Genomic DNA, 14,065 nt, shown 5'->3' on the forward strand with positions numbered 1-14,065 from the left:
CGAATATAGTCGTCCAATATATCGATCTTTACGTCTCGACCATTTCGAGACTCCTCGTCATGTCCCGATCTCATCCGGGACTCCGAACTCCTTCGGTACATCAAAACTCATAAACTCATAATATAACTGTCATCGAAACCTTAAGCGTGCAGACCCTACGGGTTCGAGAACAATGTAGACATGACCGAGACACGTCTCCGGTCAATAACCAATAGCGGAACTTGGATGCTCATATTGGCTCCCACATATTCTACGAAGATCTCTATCGGTCAGACCGCATAACAACATACGTTGTTCCCTTTGTCATCGGTATGTTACTTACCCGAGATTCGATCGTTGGTATCTCAATACCTAGTTCAATCTCGTTACCGGCAAGTCTCTTTACTCGTTCCGTAATACATCATCCTACAACTAACTCATTAGTTGCAATGCTTGCAAGGCTTAAGTGATGTGCATTACCGAGAGGGCCCAGAGATACCTCTCCGACAATCGGAGTGACAAATCCTAATCTCGAAATATGCCAACCCAACATGTACCTTTGGAGACACCTGTAGAGCTCCTTTATAATCACCCAGTTACGTTGTGACGTTTGGTAGCACACAAAGTGTTCCTCCGGCAAATGGGAGTTGCATAATCTCATAGTCATAGGAACATGTATAAGTCGTGAAGAAAGCAATAGCAACATACTAAACGATCGGGTGCTAAGCTAATGGAATGGGTCATGTCAATCACATCATTCTTCTAATGATGTGATCCTGTTAATCAAATAACAACTCTTTTGTTTATGGTTAGGAAACATAACCATCGTCGATTAACAAGCTAGTCAAGTAGAGGCATACTAGTGACACTCTGTTTGTCTATGTATTCACACATGTATTATGTTTCCGGTTAATACAATTCTAGCATGAATAATAAACATTTATCATGATATAAGGAAATAAATAATAACTTTATTATTGCCTCTAGGGCATATTTCCTTCAACAGCATACGTTGCCAAGTCCATCTTCAACACTGAAGACAATGACTCCGTCACCGACACCGATGCAAATGACAAGGACTACTCTGCTCCAACCTACTGCTTCATGGCACGCGGTGCCAAGGTAAACACATGCACTACTCACTATCAAACTTCCAGTGAAGATGACTCTGATTGTGGTTCCAAACCCAACTACAAAACACTTGCTAAAATTGCAACTGAACAACAGAAAGCTATGGAACATATTCAAAAACTGTTAGACAAAAGCGATGACCTGTTAGACGCTGAAATGACTCAATCTCAGTCCTTAATTGAAGACATAAAAAATCTTCATGTTAAGTATGAGGAACTTGAAAGTCGTCATGAGACGCTCTCAACAACTCATGAAAAGTTTTCCTATGATTATCTTCAAAGGAAGCAAGATCTTGAGAAATTGAGAGCGGCTCATGAAGATCTTCAAAAGAAAACGAGTCACTTCGCGCCAAACAGATTAGTTCAGCTCAGGAAGGATTAGAACCACCATGTATTAAATGTATTGAGCATGACAATGCTACTTCTGTTGCTGGTTGTTCTACTGCTGCTACTATTGCAATATCTTCAACTGCTGATGTGCCAACTAACCCCTCTGCTGAGGATGCCACTGCTATTGCTGATGAGAATGCTAGGTTGAAGACATTGCTTGAAACAGGGATGTTCAAAAGCCTCAAAGGGCATCAGACACTATGTGATGTCCTCAAAAGGCAGATCCTGAACCGAACCCTAGGAAAGAGGGTGTTGGGTTCGAAAGGAAAATGAATGCTGATGGCTCTTACTAGAAACCTGAGCGGTACCCTAAAACCACATGGGTTGTTGCAAAGGGACCTCCAGTGGATCCATCCACCCTATCTGGCTTCACTTGTGCTAATCCCATTGTTATTGATGAATCCTTTGATGCAAACTATAAACTATTTAAGAATCAGAAGGGTGAAGTGTTTGCCAGGTATATTGGTACTAACTGCAGGAATGGACCGCCTATGAAGAAGGTCTGGGTGCCGAAAAGGTGTTTGGAGAATCTTGCTGTGAATGTCATCATGACACCACAGGTGAAGAAGACAAACCCCAGACCACAGGCTTCATACGGTCCAAAGGCTTCATATAGACAGAGGACTCACCTGAGTCACACTAACGCAAATGTTTTGCAGGGAAGCCATACTCAGGCCTGTGAATATGAGCGCGTTTCATCAAACCGCCATGTTCATAAGACCAAGAACTATTCTGCTTATTCTTATGAGTACTATTGTCCACCTGCAAGACTTTTTGATAGGGCTCCAAAGCCAAAGTTCTCAGATGCTGCACTTACACTCATTGCTTCGAATCCACACTTGAAGATGTGGGTGGCTAAGAAAGCTTAACTCTCTTTTGTAGGGAAAGGTCTCCAGCCGAAAACCAAAATCGTCTGAAGCTATTGCTAGGGACCTTAAACATCTTGTAGGGCACAAGATCAAATCTCCAAATGGTCTTATTATGTACTTTGTTCCTGAGTCGCTTGCTACTTGCCCTATCAGTCCTAATCTCGATCTAAGCTTTCATAATCCACTGGCTCGTCAAATGTTTTTGCTTCACAATTCTCTTCGTGAAGCCTATCCCCCTAACTGCACTGTAGGGTACGACACCAGCTGCTTCAGAATGGATTATTGATAGTGGGTGTACCAATCACATGAGTGGCAAGCGAAGCCTTTTTATGGACTCAACCTTACCTCCATCTGACAAAAGTCACATCACATTTGCTGACACTGGTAAAAGTAAGGTATTGGGTCTAGGTAGAGTTGCAATCTCAAAGGATCAACACATGGATAAAGTCATGCTTGTTGAATCCCTTGGTTTCAACTTAATGTCTGTCTCAATGCTTTGTGATTTAAACATGATTGTGATGTTTGGAAAATATCGTTGCCTTGTTCTAATGGAATCTGACAAGTCTCTAGTGTTTGAAGGGTATCGGAAAGATGATTTGTACGTGGTAGATTTCTCAGCAGGACCACATCTTGCCGTATGTCTTCTAGCAAAAGCTTCAGAATGCTGGCTCTGGCATCGGAGGCTAGGGCATGCTGGCATGAGGAACTTGCACACTCTTGCAAGAAAGAAGCATGTCATAGGCATCGAGGGTGTCAAGTTCAAGAAGGATCACTTATGCGGTGCCTGTGAAGTAGGAAAGATGACGAGGGCCAAGCATCTCTCAAAGACAATCATGAAAACAACTCAACCCTTCGAACTGCTCCACATGGATCTTTTCGGTCCCACTCATTACTCAACTCCTACTACTACTGCTTGTCTCTATGGCTTTGTCATTGTTGATGATTATTCAAGATATACTTGGGTGCATATAATCCTCTACAAGACTGAAGTGCAGGATGTCTTCAGACTCTTTGCCAATCGAGCAATGAACAACTATGGCGTCAAGATAAAGCATATCAGAAGTGACAATGGCACTGAATTCAAGAACACTGGCCTAGATACATATCTTGATACTTTGGGCATCACACATGAATTCTCAGCTCCGTACACGCCACAGCAGAATGGCGTCGTCGAACGCAAGAATGGAACACTTATTGAGATGGCTCGGACGATGCTTGATGAATACAAGACTCCAAGAAAATTCTAGCCTGAAGCCATTGATACTGCATGCCATATCATCAACCGTGTTTATCTTCACAAGCTTCTGAACAAGACATCCTATGAGCTCCTTACTGGTAAGAAGCCAAATGTCAGTTACTTCAGAGTATTTGGTGCCAGGTGCTGGATCCAGGATCCACATCACACTTCAAAATTTGCACCAAAAAGCACATGAAGGTTTTATGCTTGGATATGGAAAGGATTCGCACTCCTACAGATTCTTCAACCTCTTTCACTATAAAGTGGTTGAAACTATGGATGTGCGGTTCGATGAGACTAACGGCTCGCAAAGAGAGCACCTGCCAAATGTGCTAGATGAAGTTCCATCCAGTGAATCAATCAAACTTATGGGAACTGGAGAAATCATACCTTCTGAAGCTCAGCCTGAAGAGAAACTATCATCTCCGCACCTGATCAACCTGAAGACAATGATCAACCTGAAGACAATGCTCAGCCTGAAGACAATCCTTCTAACGATGACAATGATCAGCAAGAGCAAAATCTTCGTCATGTACATCCTCGTGTTGCAAATGAAGTATAGATTGAGAGAATAATTGATAGCATCAATGCACCAGGTCCACTCACTCGTTCAAGGGCAACACAGCTAGCAAATTTCTGTGGGCACTTCGCATTTGTCTCAATATCTGAACCCAAGAAAGTTGATGAAGCCTTCATGGAACCTGAATGGATTCAAGCTATGCAAGAAGAGTTTCAACAGTTTGAGCTGAATAATGTATGGGAACTGGTTAAGCATCCTGATCCTCGCAAGCACAATATAATAGGCACCAAATGGATATATCACAACAAACAAGATGAGCATGGTCAAGTTGTCAGAAGCAAAGCTCGTCTCGTTGCTCAAGGATATACTCAAGTTGAAGGGATTGACTTTGATGAGACATTTGCTCGTGTGGCTAGACTTGAAGCCATACGCATACTGCTGGCCTATGCAAATCATCATAACATTCTTCTGCATCAAATAGATGTGAAGAGCGCTTTTCTCAATGGCAAGATTGACGAAGAAGTGTATGTTGCACAACCGCCTGGCTTTGAAGATCCAAAACATCCTGATATGGTGTACAAGCTCAACAAGGCACTGTATGGCCTCAAACAAGCCCCTAGGGCTTGGTATGACACACTCAAAGACTTCCTGAAGAGCAAAGGCTTCAAACCTGGTTCCCTCGACCCCACTCTCTTCACGAAGACATATGATGGTGAACTGTTTGTGTGCCAAATATATGTGGATGCCATTATCTTCGGCTGCACCAATCAGAAATACACTGACGAGTTTGGATATATGATGCAAGAGCAATATCAGATGTCCATGATGGGTGAGCTGAAGTTCTTCCTTGGTCTTCAAATACGTCAACAACGCAACGACATCTTTATATCTCAAGAGAAATACCTCAAAGATTGCTTGAAGAAATTTGGAATGCAAGATTGCAAAGGCTACACGACACTAATGCCAGCCAAACATCATCTGGGTCCCGACGACAATGGCAAAGAGTTCGATCAAAAGGTATACCGCTCCATGATTGGTTCCTTACTTTATTTATGTGCATCTAGGCCAGATACCATGCTTAGTGTTTGCATGTGTGCCCGGTTCCAAGCGGCACCAAAGGAATCGCATCACTTAGCTGTGAAGTGAATTCTCAGATATTTGGCTCACACCCCAACAGTAGGATTATGGTATCCAAAGGGCTCAGAGTTTGATCTAGTTGGATTCTCGGATGCTGATTATGCTGGTGACAAGGTGGATCGCAAGTCTACATCAGGCACATGTCATTTTCTGGGACGATCACTTGTATGTTGGTCTTCAAAGAAACATAACTGTGTATCTCTCTCCACTACTGAATCTGAATACGTTGCTGCTTGATCTTGCTGCGCTCAGCTTCTATGGATGAAGCAAACACTCAAAGACTATGGCATTCACCTGAAGCAAGTACCACTCTACTGCGACAACGAAAGCGCCATCAAGATTGCCAACAACCCAGTTCAGCACTCGAAGACAAAGCACATTGAAATTCGTTATCACTTTCTCAGAGATCATGTTGTGAAGGAAGATATTGATATCATATACGTCAACACTGAAGAGCAATTGGCAGATATTTTCACCAAGCCCTTGGATGATAAGAGGTTTTGCAAGTTACGGTGTGAGCTAAATATCTTGGAATCCTCAAATGTCCTGTGATCAGGCACACATCCTAACACTTATGCATGTTGATGACTTAGATGTGCAACACATAAAGTAAAGTATATCTTCAATCAATGAAGACTTACATTCTGAGCGTGAATACATTAACATGGAATTTGACTTCGGAGCGCCACGATAATTGTGCGCCGTGTCTGGGTCTAATATTTCCTATACGGTGGGTAACGCCACCACCAAATTCTTCTGTTTGAAGTGTTTTACCCATGGCGTTACATGTGCTATGTCTTCACATTTTGTTTGTCTTCATTTTCAACTTGTCTTCATGATTATCTTCACTATGTTGACTTGATTGTCTTCTGATATATACATACTAGTGTTCTGTCCTCTACAGCATTCACTTATAGCTACGTCTTCCTTGTTGAATATTTTGAACTAACTGAATGTGATCGGACCCTAATATCTCTATGCTTTCTATCTCAAACTCTATCTGTCCAAATCATATGCATTCTATTGAAACTGTTGAATGTCTTCTCTGCGTCCTAGTCAGCAGAAGATACAGAGACAAACATTAAGTCTATTTTCAATGATAATTCCTTCACCTGAAACCCGAAGAAGTGGGAACGACCACCCGACAATCCAGGCGTGCGTGGGAACATGGAACAACCTCCGATATGTTGCATGATGGCCACGTGTCCTTCAGATGTGGATCGCCATGGGTACCTGTGTAATAACACTGTGCCGTCCCTGTCCCTATAAATACATGCCTCACCATAGTCATTATCCTTTCTTAAACTCTCGCACAAACCCTAGCGCCACCGCTAGCCCTCCACGACGTCGACAATGAAGCGCTTAGCTGCCGTGACCTCACCGACGCCGTCTTCACGCCGGCCGCGGACATCGTCTTCTCCGCCATCGCCGTAGGTGTCCTCCGTCGCCAAGTTAGGGCACGGACGATCGAACTGTTCGGCCTCCTCTCCCACTCCATCTAGCAGTTATTCGTGTGGTAAATAAAACTTCCTTTTTATGGCCCCTTTGATCCTATAGATTCATCACTTTCTACCACAAGCAGTTTTTGTTCACACAAGTTGGATCTATTTCATACTGCATCTCATAATATGCCTAGTATGTTCACTTATGCTTCCCAAAGTAGTTAGATTCCTCACTTGTACTTATTCGTGGATTCGTACAAAGCGGGAACCAACTCTCTATCTATGAGTGAATGTCTTCGCACTATGAGGTCAATGTCTTCTAAACTGATTTATCTTCAAAATCTTCTGAGAATGCATATGACCTCTTCCCCTTCCCTCGCAACTTAATGCTGTCACAGGTACATGTCCGTGGGAGAATCCCTTGGTTCTCATAGTCTGCATTCGTTTGCAGAATTCTTATAGCATTACATTAACTCTGCCGAAGCCAGTTCCCGTTTGACCAGAAAGCGAAAGCCTTTGAAGCCTTTAAACGTGTTGAAGCCCTTCAGTTTAAGCTTCAGGGCACCAGAGAAACCTACAAGAAAGGATGGCAGACAGCGTCATGGCAACACCTCAAGAGATTTGCCTCCTGACCTCTATGAGCTGTACAAGACAGATCCAGAGGAGGACTACAATCAGCGAAAAACTCGAATCCAATGGATTCGAAGATATTGGGCAGAACAGTGGTTCAAGTACAGGTTCGTGACCCAGGAGTATGCTGAGAAGAATGCCATCAAACGACCATGGGGAGACATTCTATACAGAAATCTTCAACCCAAGTCCAGAGCTGAAGCCATTGAACAAGGCTTCTATCCTTGCATGGTCCGTGGACCGCAGCCTGCGGATGCAGACCCATCTTCATTACTGTGGTGCCGCGATGATAATCTGTTCAAGCGCAACCTTCAGTTTGCCAAGAACTCGGCCAAAGAGAACAAGAAGTCACGAGGCTTAGACTTCAATCTAGGCCCCTCTGCTCCTCGTGCTGATGGCACACGCGAAGCTGAACCCAATCTTGTTGGGCCCTTCTACAACCTGGAAGGTCTCATCACTCATATCATGGTTCAAGGGATAGCCGTGGACGAGCCTGCAGATGACGCTGAATCTGATGAAGCGCCTGCACCGCCAAAGCCAAAGAAACTGAAGAAGCCTAAAGCTTCAAAGCCTGCTCCTGCACCAAAGGTCTTACAGGCGAAGCCTCTGGCCACTGCACCTCCTGAACACAGTGTGCAGTCCGAAGATTTGTCACGCATCTCCAAGCCCTCGAGAGTAAAGATGCCCTTGTAGCCCACCAGCCAAGAACTGACTACTGCTGCTATTCTGCGCAACGACGCCATTGATCTGTCCAGCGATGAAGATCTTGCAGATGACACTCTTGAGCAACTGATCAAGAGCAAAGAAGAAGCAGAAATCTTCAATGAGTTGCCTCTATTTGACGTAGCAATCCTTCACAACTTCATTGATGAGTGGTTTGAAACCCCCAATCTCAGCTTTGATGATCTGCAACTTCCAATTGGCCTCAGCATCGCTTTCACTGGCACCATTGCTTTTGAGCTAGCTCTAGCTCAGCGCATCGTTGAACTGAAGCAAAAGATCGACTATGAGAAAGCTCAGTTCAAGCAGCACATGGCAAAGCTTAGCGTGCAAGATGTCAAGAACTTCAAGACTATGCTGCACGAGCTCAAGGAAGCCTTTCTCAAGAAACGCGAAGAAGCTAAAGGTTCTCGTGAGTGCATGAAGAGTCTGGCTGACAAGTGCGTGCAAGCCTACAATGAAGCTGAAAAGCGCAAGGCTCTTGGGCGTCCTGGCATCGATCCCAGGATAGCTGCAAAGAAGAAGAAGAAGCCAGCTGTGGCCGAACCCGAAGCAACAAGGCAGGAAGCACATCCCATTGTCTTCTCAGCCAGTATGACAGGCTCGAAGCCTAAGGTCCCCACAGTGGCTTCAGAATTAAAGAAGACAAGGGCTGCCGAGGCTGAAGCCAGAAAGAGGAAACATCCTGAAGCTTCTGATGTCGTTCCCTCCAAAAAGAAGCGCAAAACCAAGAAAGATCGGGCTGCTCCCACCGAGCCCCTTATTGTTGAGCCCATCTCGGTTGCTCGTCCTGCCTCTTCGCATCAAGAACGATGGATGGTAATTCATGAGCCTACTTCCACAGAGGCTCCTGAAGCTGAAGACATTCCAGCAGTTGACCCCACCGCTGCTGAAGACATTGGTCACCATGACAATGTTGAAGATGATGAAGTCCTTCCTCAGATCGAGCACCAATTGGTATCATCGCCTGTGCTTACGCACAACGAACTCATCAGCATTGGTCGTCCTCTGGCGCCAACTGCTTAGGATGTATCATGGGCTGATCACCCACAGAGACAAGACACTCCAAGCTCTCCCCAACCGCAAGCTACCCCAACAGTGCAAGATGATGATGACTTTGTGGCCTAGCACACCCCATCTCCACAAGCGTCGCCCGCATTATGCAGGCTTCGCAAAGGACCAAGGCCCCAAGTCACTCCCACAATGCATGTGTCTGAACCCGAAGCCAAAATGGCTGAAGACATTCCGGCTGCATCAGCCGATGAAGAAGAAGATGAAGATGAATCCCCAAGAGACACAAGAGTTGCTACACCTCTGTCTCACCAAGATGTTGTTCTCGAGGAGAACGTGACCGACGCTCCAGCTTCTGAAGTGGAGGTTAACAACCCTGAAGTAACCACCAACATTACTGCTGACGCTAATGACGTTGTCATGGTTGACGCCAATATGGCGTCGGAAGCCAATGAGGTGCCAGAAGCCAATGAGGCACCAGAAGTCAATGCTGCAACACCTGAAGTCAATGCTGCAGCACCTGAGGTCCAAGTACCTGAAGCACATGTGGTCCCTGAAGCCCATGAAGACAATGCCAATGCCCCTGTTCCCCCTCCAAGAACCCTTATACCAGACCGTGCATTTCCTCAGATCGGTTCTGGAGCTATCAGCAGCGCAGCTACTATTCATGTGTCCTATACAATCAAGGGCACATATTTCCACATATGCACCTCGACTCTGAAGCTATAGCTGGTCTGCCCTGCCTCGAAGAAGCATTGGACTGTTTCAGAGATGCTGGTCTGTTGCAGTTCATCACTGACAAGGAGCACTGGAATGAAGAATTGCTGCTTCAATTCTATGCCACTCTTCATATTCGAGGCTACAACAGGGATCCGAAGACTTGGGTCCTTGAGTGGATGACAGGCAATGTCCATCATGAAGCTAAAGCTCTTGATATCATTGAACTCACAGGCCTGCACACTCCTGGTGAATACTATGAACCAGGTTGTCAACAACATCAAAATGCCTTGGAAAGCATCTTTCAGAAGCCAGAACCCAACATGAGTCAAATGCTGAGCATGATGAAGCCTCTGCCTCACGACGCTGAATACCCATCTGAGTTCTTTGTTGAAGACCTAGAGTACCTGCCTCGCACCATTTACCACATCATCAGGAAGACTCTATGGCCTGTCAAAGGACACTCATCTGCAGCGAAGCTTGAAGGAGCAATGAAGACTTTGATTTTCTATATCTTCAATGGCATCAGCTTCAATGCTCAAGACTTCTTCATCAGGCAGTTGGCTGCATCTGGCTCCGACATCTTTGGGTTGAAATTCTATGCTCCATGGGTCATGCGTCTGATCAAGCGTCACTCAGCCTTCAACTATTAGCCGTCTGCGCACAATCATCTTATATTCTTTCCCGAGGTTGATCTGTCAGTTGAAGCCATTTACCCAGAACCTGCTAAGGATCCCATTTATCTTCACAATGCTGATCACCAAAGCTTCACCCAGCCCATTGAAGGAATTCCAGCAGTGTCTTGTGTTTATCCCCTTGCTGGAAACACACGTGCCCCTCGTGCTCAAACTTATGCCACTGGTAGCACCATTGCGCAAAGGCCTCAAAGACGATCTCGTGTCCTCAATGACCGAGAGCTTCTCGTCGCGCTAAATCAGAAACAGGATAAACATCACGACTGGCTTAAGCGTCAGATGCAAAGCCTCTTGGTGGATGTCAACCGCATTCGCAATCTTGCCACCAAGAATGCCTTTGTCACTCATGAAACCTGTCGGAGGTCGTGGAAGAGTTTGACCCTACTGAGTGCTGAAGCTGATCTGCATGACGATGGCTTCACCGAACGCTTCAAGTTTGACTCAACTCCTCCCAGAAATGCTCACTTGCATCGGACTCCCTCACTTGAAGACTCTGAATACTCGTCCTTAGCGACGACTGTAAATGCCAGAGTCATCGATGACCAAGATGATGCAACTTCACCTCCTGCAACTTCAGCGCATGACGACACTGCACCAAGTTCCTCTGCACCACCGGATCTCAGCGACGACCCTGCTGCCTCGCCTGCACCTCATGGGAATGAGTAGGCGCTCTATGTCTTCAAACCTTTTTGGTCCTCACTGACAAAAGGGGGAGAAGCATATGAGTTGATAGTCTTCAAGCGGGTCCATATGGGTGGTTGCTTTACTTTTTGCTACTTTTGCCAAGTGCTTACAACTCTCGGTTTTGATACATTTGGTTCTTTGAGTTGTAACACTTAAACTCGATGGTCGTCTGCTACTTATTTGCTATTCTGTGATGCGATGATAAATTCCGCATGTGCGACGATAAATTCTGCACTTAGATCATTTTGCAGACGTCCATTTTTCATTATGCATGTCATTATCTTCACATACTTTTCTTGCATGATGAATTGTCATCATAAGTTGAAGAGGATCTCCACAAGGACAACCTGCCATGTGCATCTGCATACCAAAAGCAAATTACTTATATGCACATCTTCAGGGGGAGCCTTTGCCACTTATGATGACAATCCCCTATCCTTTACAATTTCACATATTTTATTCCCTCTTGAAAACTTCAACTAGTTTGTCATCAATCACCAAAAAGGGGGAGATTGTAAGTGCATCTAGTGCCACCCCTAGTTGGTTTTGGAGTATTGATGACAAACCTAGTTGAGGGACTATTGTGTTTGTGAGAATTGCAGGATAACACAGGTAGAAGTCCCTCATTGATTCGGTTTTCCTACCAGAGATGACCCCTAAAAATGTAAGAAGACATTGAAGTCAAAGGTGGTATGTGAAGACATTCACATTGAAGACTATGACAAGAGAAGACATCGCATGAAGACTATGGAGCGCGAAGACTTAGTTCTTTCGTCGTTCTTTTTCTTCTTTGTCGAGTCATAGGAACCACCGTACTGTTAAGTGGGGTCCAAGTGAACCAGTCAGAATGACTGAAGTGATGCTTAACCAAAATCCTATGTCTTCGAGTGAAGACTATGAGAGCAAATCTTGTCCAGAGTTGGATAAATCAGCTTTGCTTGTAGCTCAAGTAAAGTTGTCGTGTGTGTCTGAAACCTGACCGTTGGAACACGTGTCAGTTCCTTAGTGACCAAGGGTCATTTCGGACAAATCAGGTCGGGTTGCCTAATGGCTATAAATAGCCCACCCCTACAACCATAAACGGTTGGCTGCTCAGAGTTAGTGCACGGCTTTTGTCGTTTGAGAGCAACCCACCTCGAAGCCTTTGAGAGAGAATTCCTTGCGGGGATAAAGCCCTAAACACCCAGAGCCAAAGAGTGTTAGCCAAAGAGCCCTAACCAGACGTATAGTTGTCACAACAACTGGAACTGGTCCAACAAATCATTGTCTTCAATGAGTCACTGGTTTCATCCTTCCCTTCCCTTTACTTACTGTTGGCCCTTGTGAAGTTATTGTATGATTGCTTTATTTTTTGTCTTCACTGAGTGACTGCTTGTTCTGATTGGCTTCACAATATCTTCCTACCTGATCTTTACTGCCTAGCTGCTATTAGTCATTCTGCTTTCACTCCATTGAATACTTGACTATGGTTTGCCTAGTGTAGTCTACCTTCCGCTGCATGGTAATAGGTTTATTTCTATCGTTTGTCTTCGAAACTTCCATGTTTTGAAGACTTTCATAAAAATCGCCTATTCACCCCCCTCTAGTCAATCACTAGTTCTTTCAGGCTTGCTGGACGGTGATGGGTTGGATGGGATCTATCATGTAATTGAGTTAGTTTTGTTAGGGTTTGATCCCTAGTGTCCATAATGTTCTGAGATTGATGTTGCTATGACTTTGCTATGCTTAATGCTTGTCACTAGGGCCCGAGTGCCATGATTTCAGATCTAAACCTATTATGTTTTCATCAATATATGAGTGTTCTTGATCCTATCTTGCAAGTTTATAGTCATCTATTATGTGTTATGATCCGTTAACCCCGAAGTGACAATAATCGGGATACTTACCGGTGATGACCGTAGTTTGAGGAGTTCATGTATTCACTATGTGTTAATGCTTTGTTCCGGTTCTCTATTAAAAGGAGGCCTTAATATCCCTTAGTTTCCGTAAGGACCCCGCTGCCACGGGAGGGTAGGACAAAAAATGTCATGCAAGTTCTTTTACATAAGCACGTATGACTATGTTCGGAATACATGTCTACATTATATCAATGAATTGGAGCTAGTTCTGTGTCACCCTAGGTTATGACTGTTACATGATGAACCGCATCCGGCATAATTCTCCATCACCGATCCATTGCCGACGAGCTTTCCATATATTGTTCTTCGCTTATTTACTTTTTCGTTGCTATTGCTATCATCACTACAAAATACCAAAAACATTACTTTTACTGTTACCTTTTGCTGCCGTTATCACTACTATCATATTACTTTGCTATTAAACACTTTGCTGCAGATATTAAGTTTTCAGGTGTGGTTGAATTGACAACTCAGCTGCTAATACTTGAGAATATTCTTTGGCTCCCCTTGTGTCGAATAAATAAATTTGGATTGAATACTCTACCCTCGAAAACTGTTGTGATCCCCTATACTTGTGGGTTATCAGCCGCGGTGGCCACGTGAGCGCCGCGCGCGTGCTCTAAGACCTTCCCACGTGCGCGGGCGTACGCGGGTGCACGACATCATGCCGACGCCGTCACCGTCGCCTTCGCCCTCTCCGTCGCCCCCCACCTCCTCGCATGACAGAGGAGGAGGAGGCCCGACTCCTTCAATGCGTCATGGAAGACTCCATGAACATGCACGATGAGGGCCAGTAGGAGGGCCTGAAGACCATGATGGCCCTCTCTGCCGCCGGTGACGTCGCCTTCCCCGAGCTGGAGATGGTGGACGTCAAGGAGAAGGTGAGGAGGGAGGAGGTGCTGGAGGAGGAGCCCGTCGCCGCGTTCCACCCGGATCTGGTGGGCCAGCGATGGAGCTGGTCGTGCACGGTCGGCGACATGGCCGACGCCGTGAGGGCCGTGAACTG

The sequence above is a fragment of the Triticum aestivum genome, chromosome 2A (assembly GCF_018294505.1).
Source record: "Triticum aestivum cultivar Chinese Spring chromosome 2A, IWGSC CS RefSeq v2.1, whole genome shotgun sequence".
Lineage (NCBI taxonomy): Eukaryota > Viridiplantae > Streptophyta > Magnoliopsida > Poales > Poaceae > Triticum > Triticum aestivum.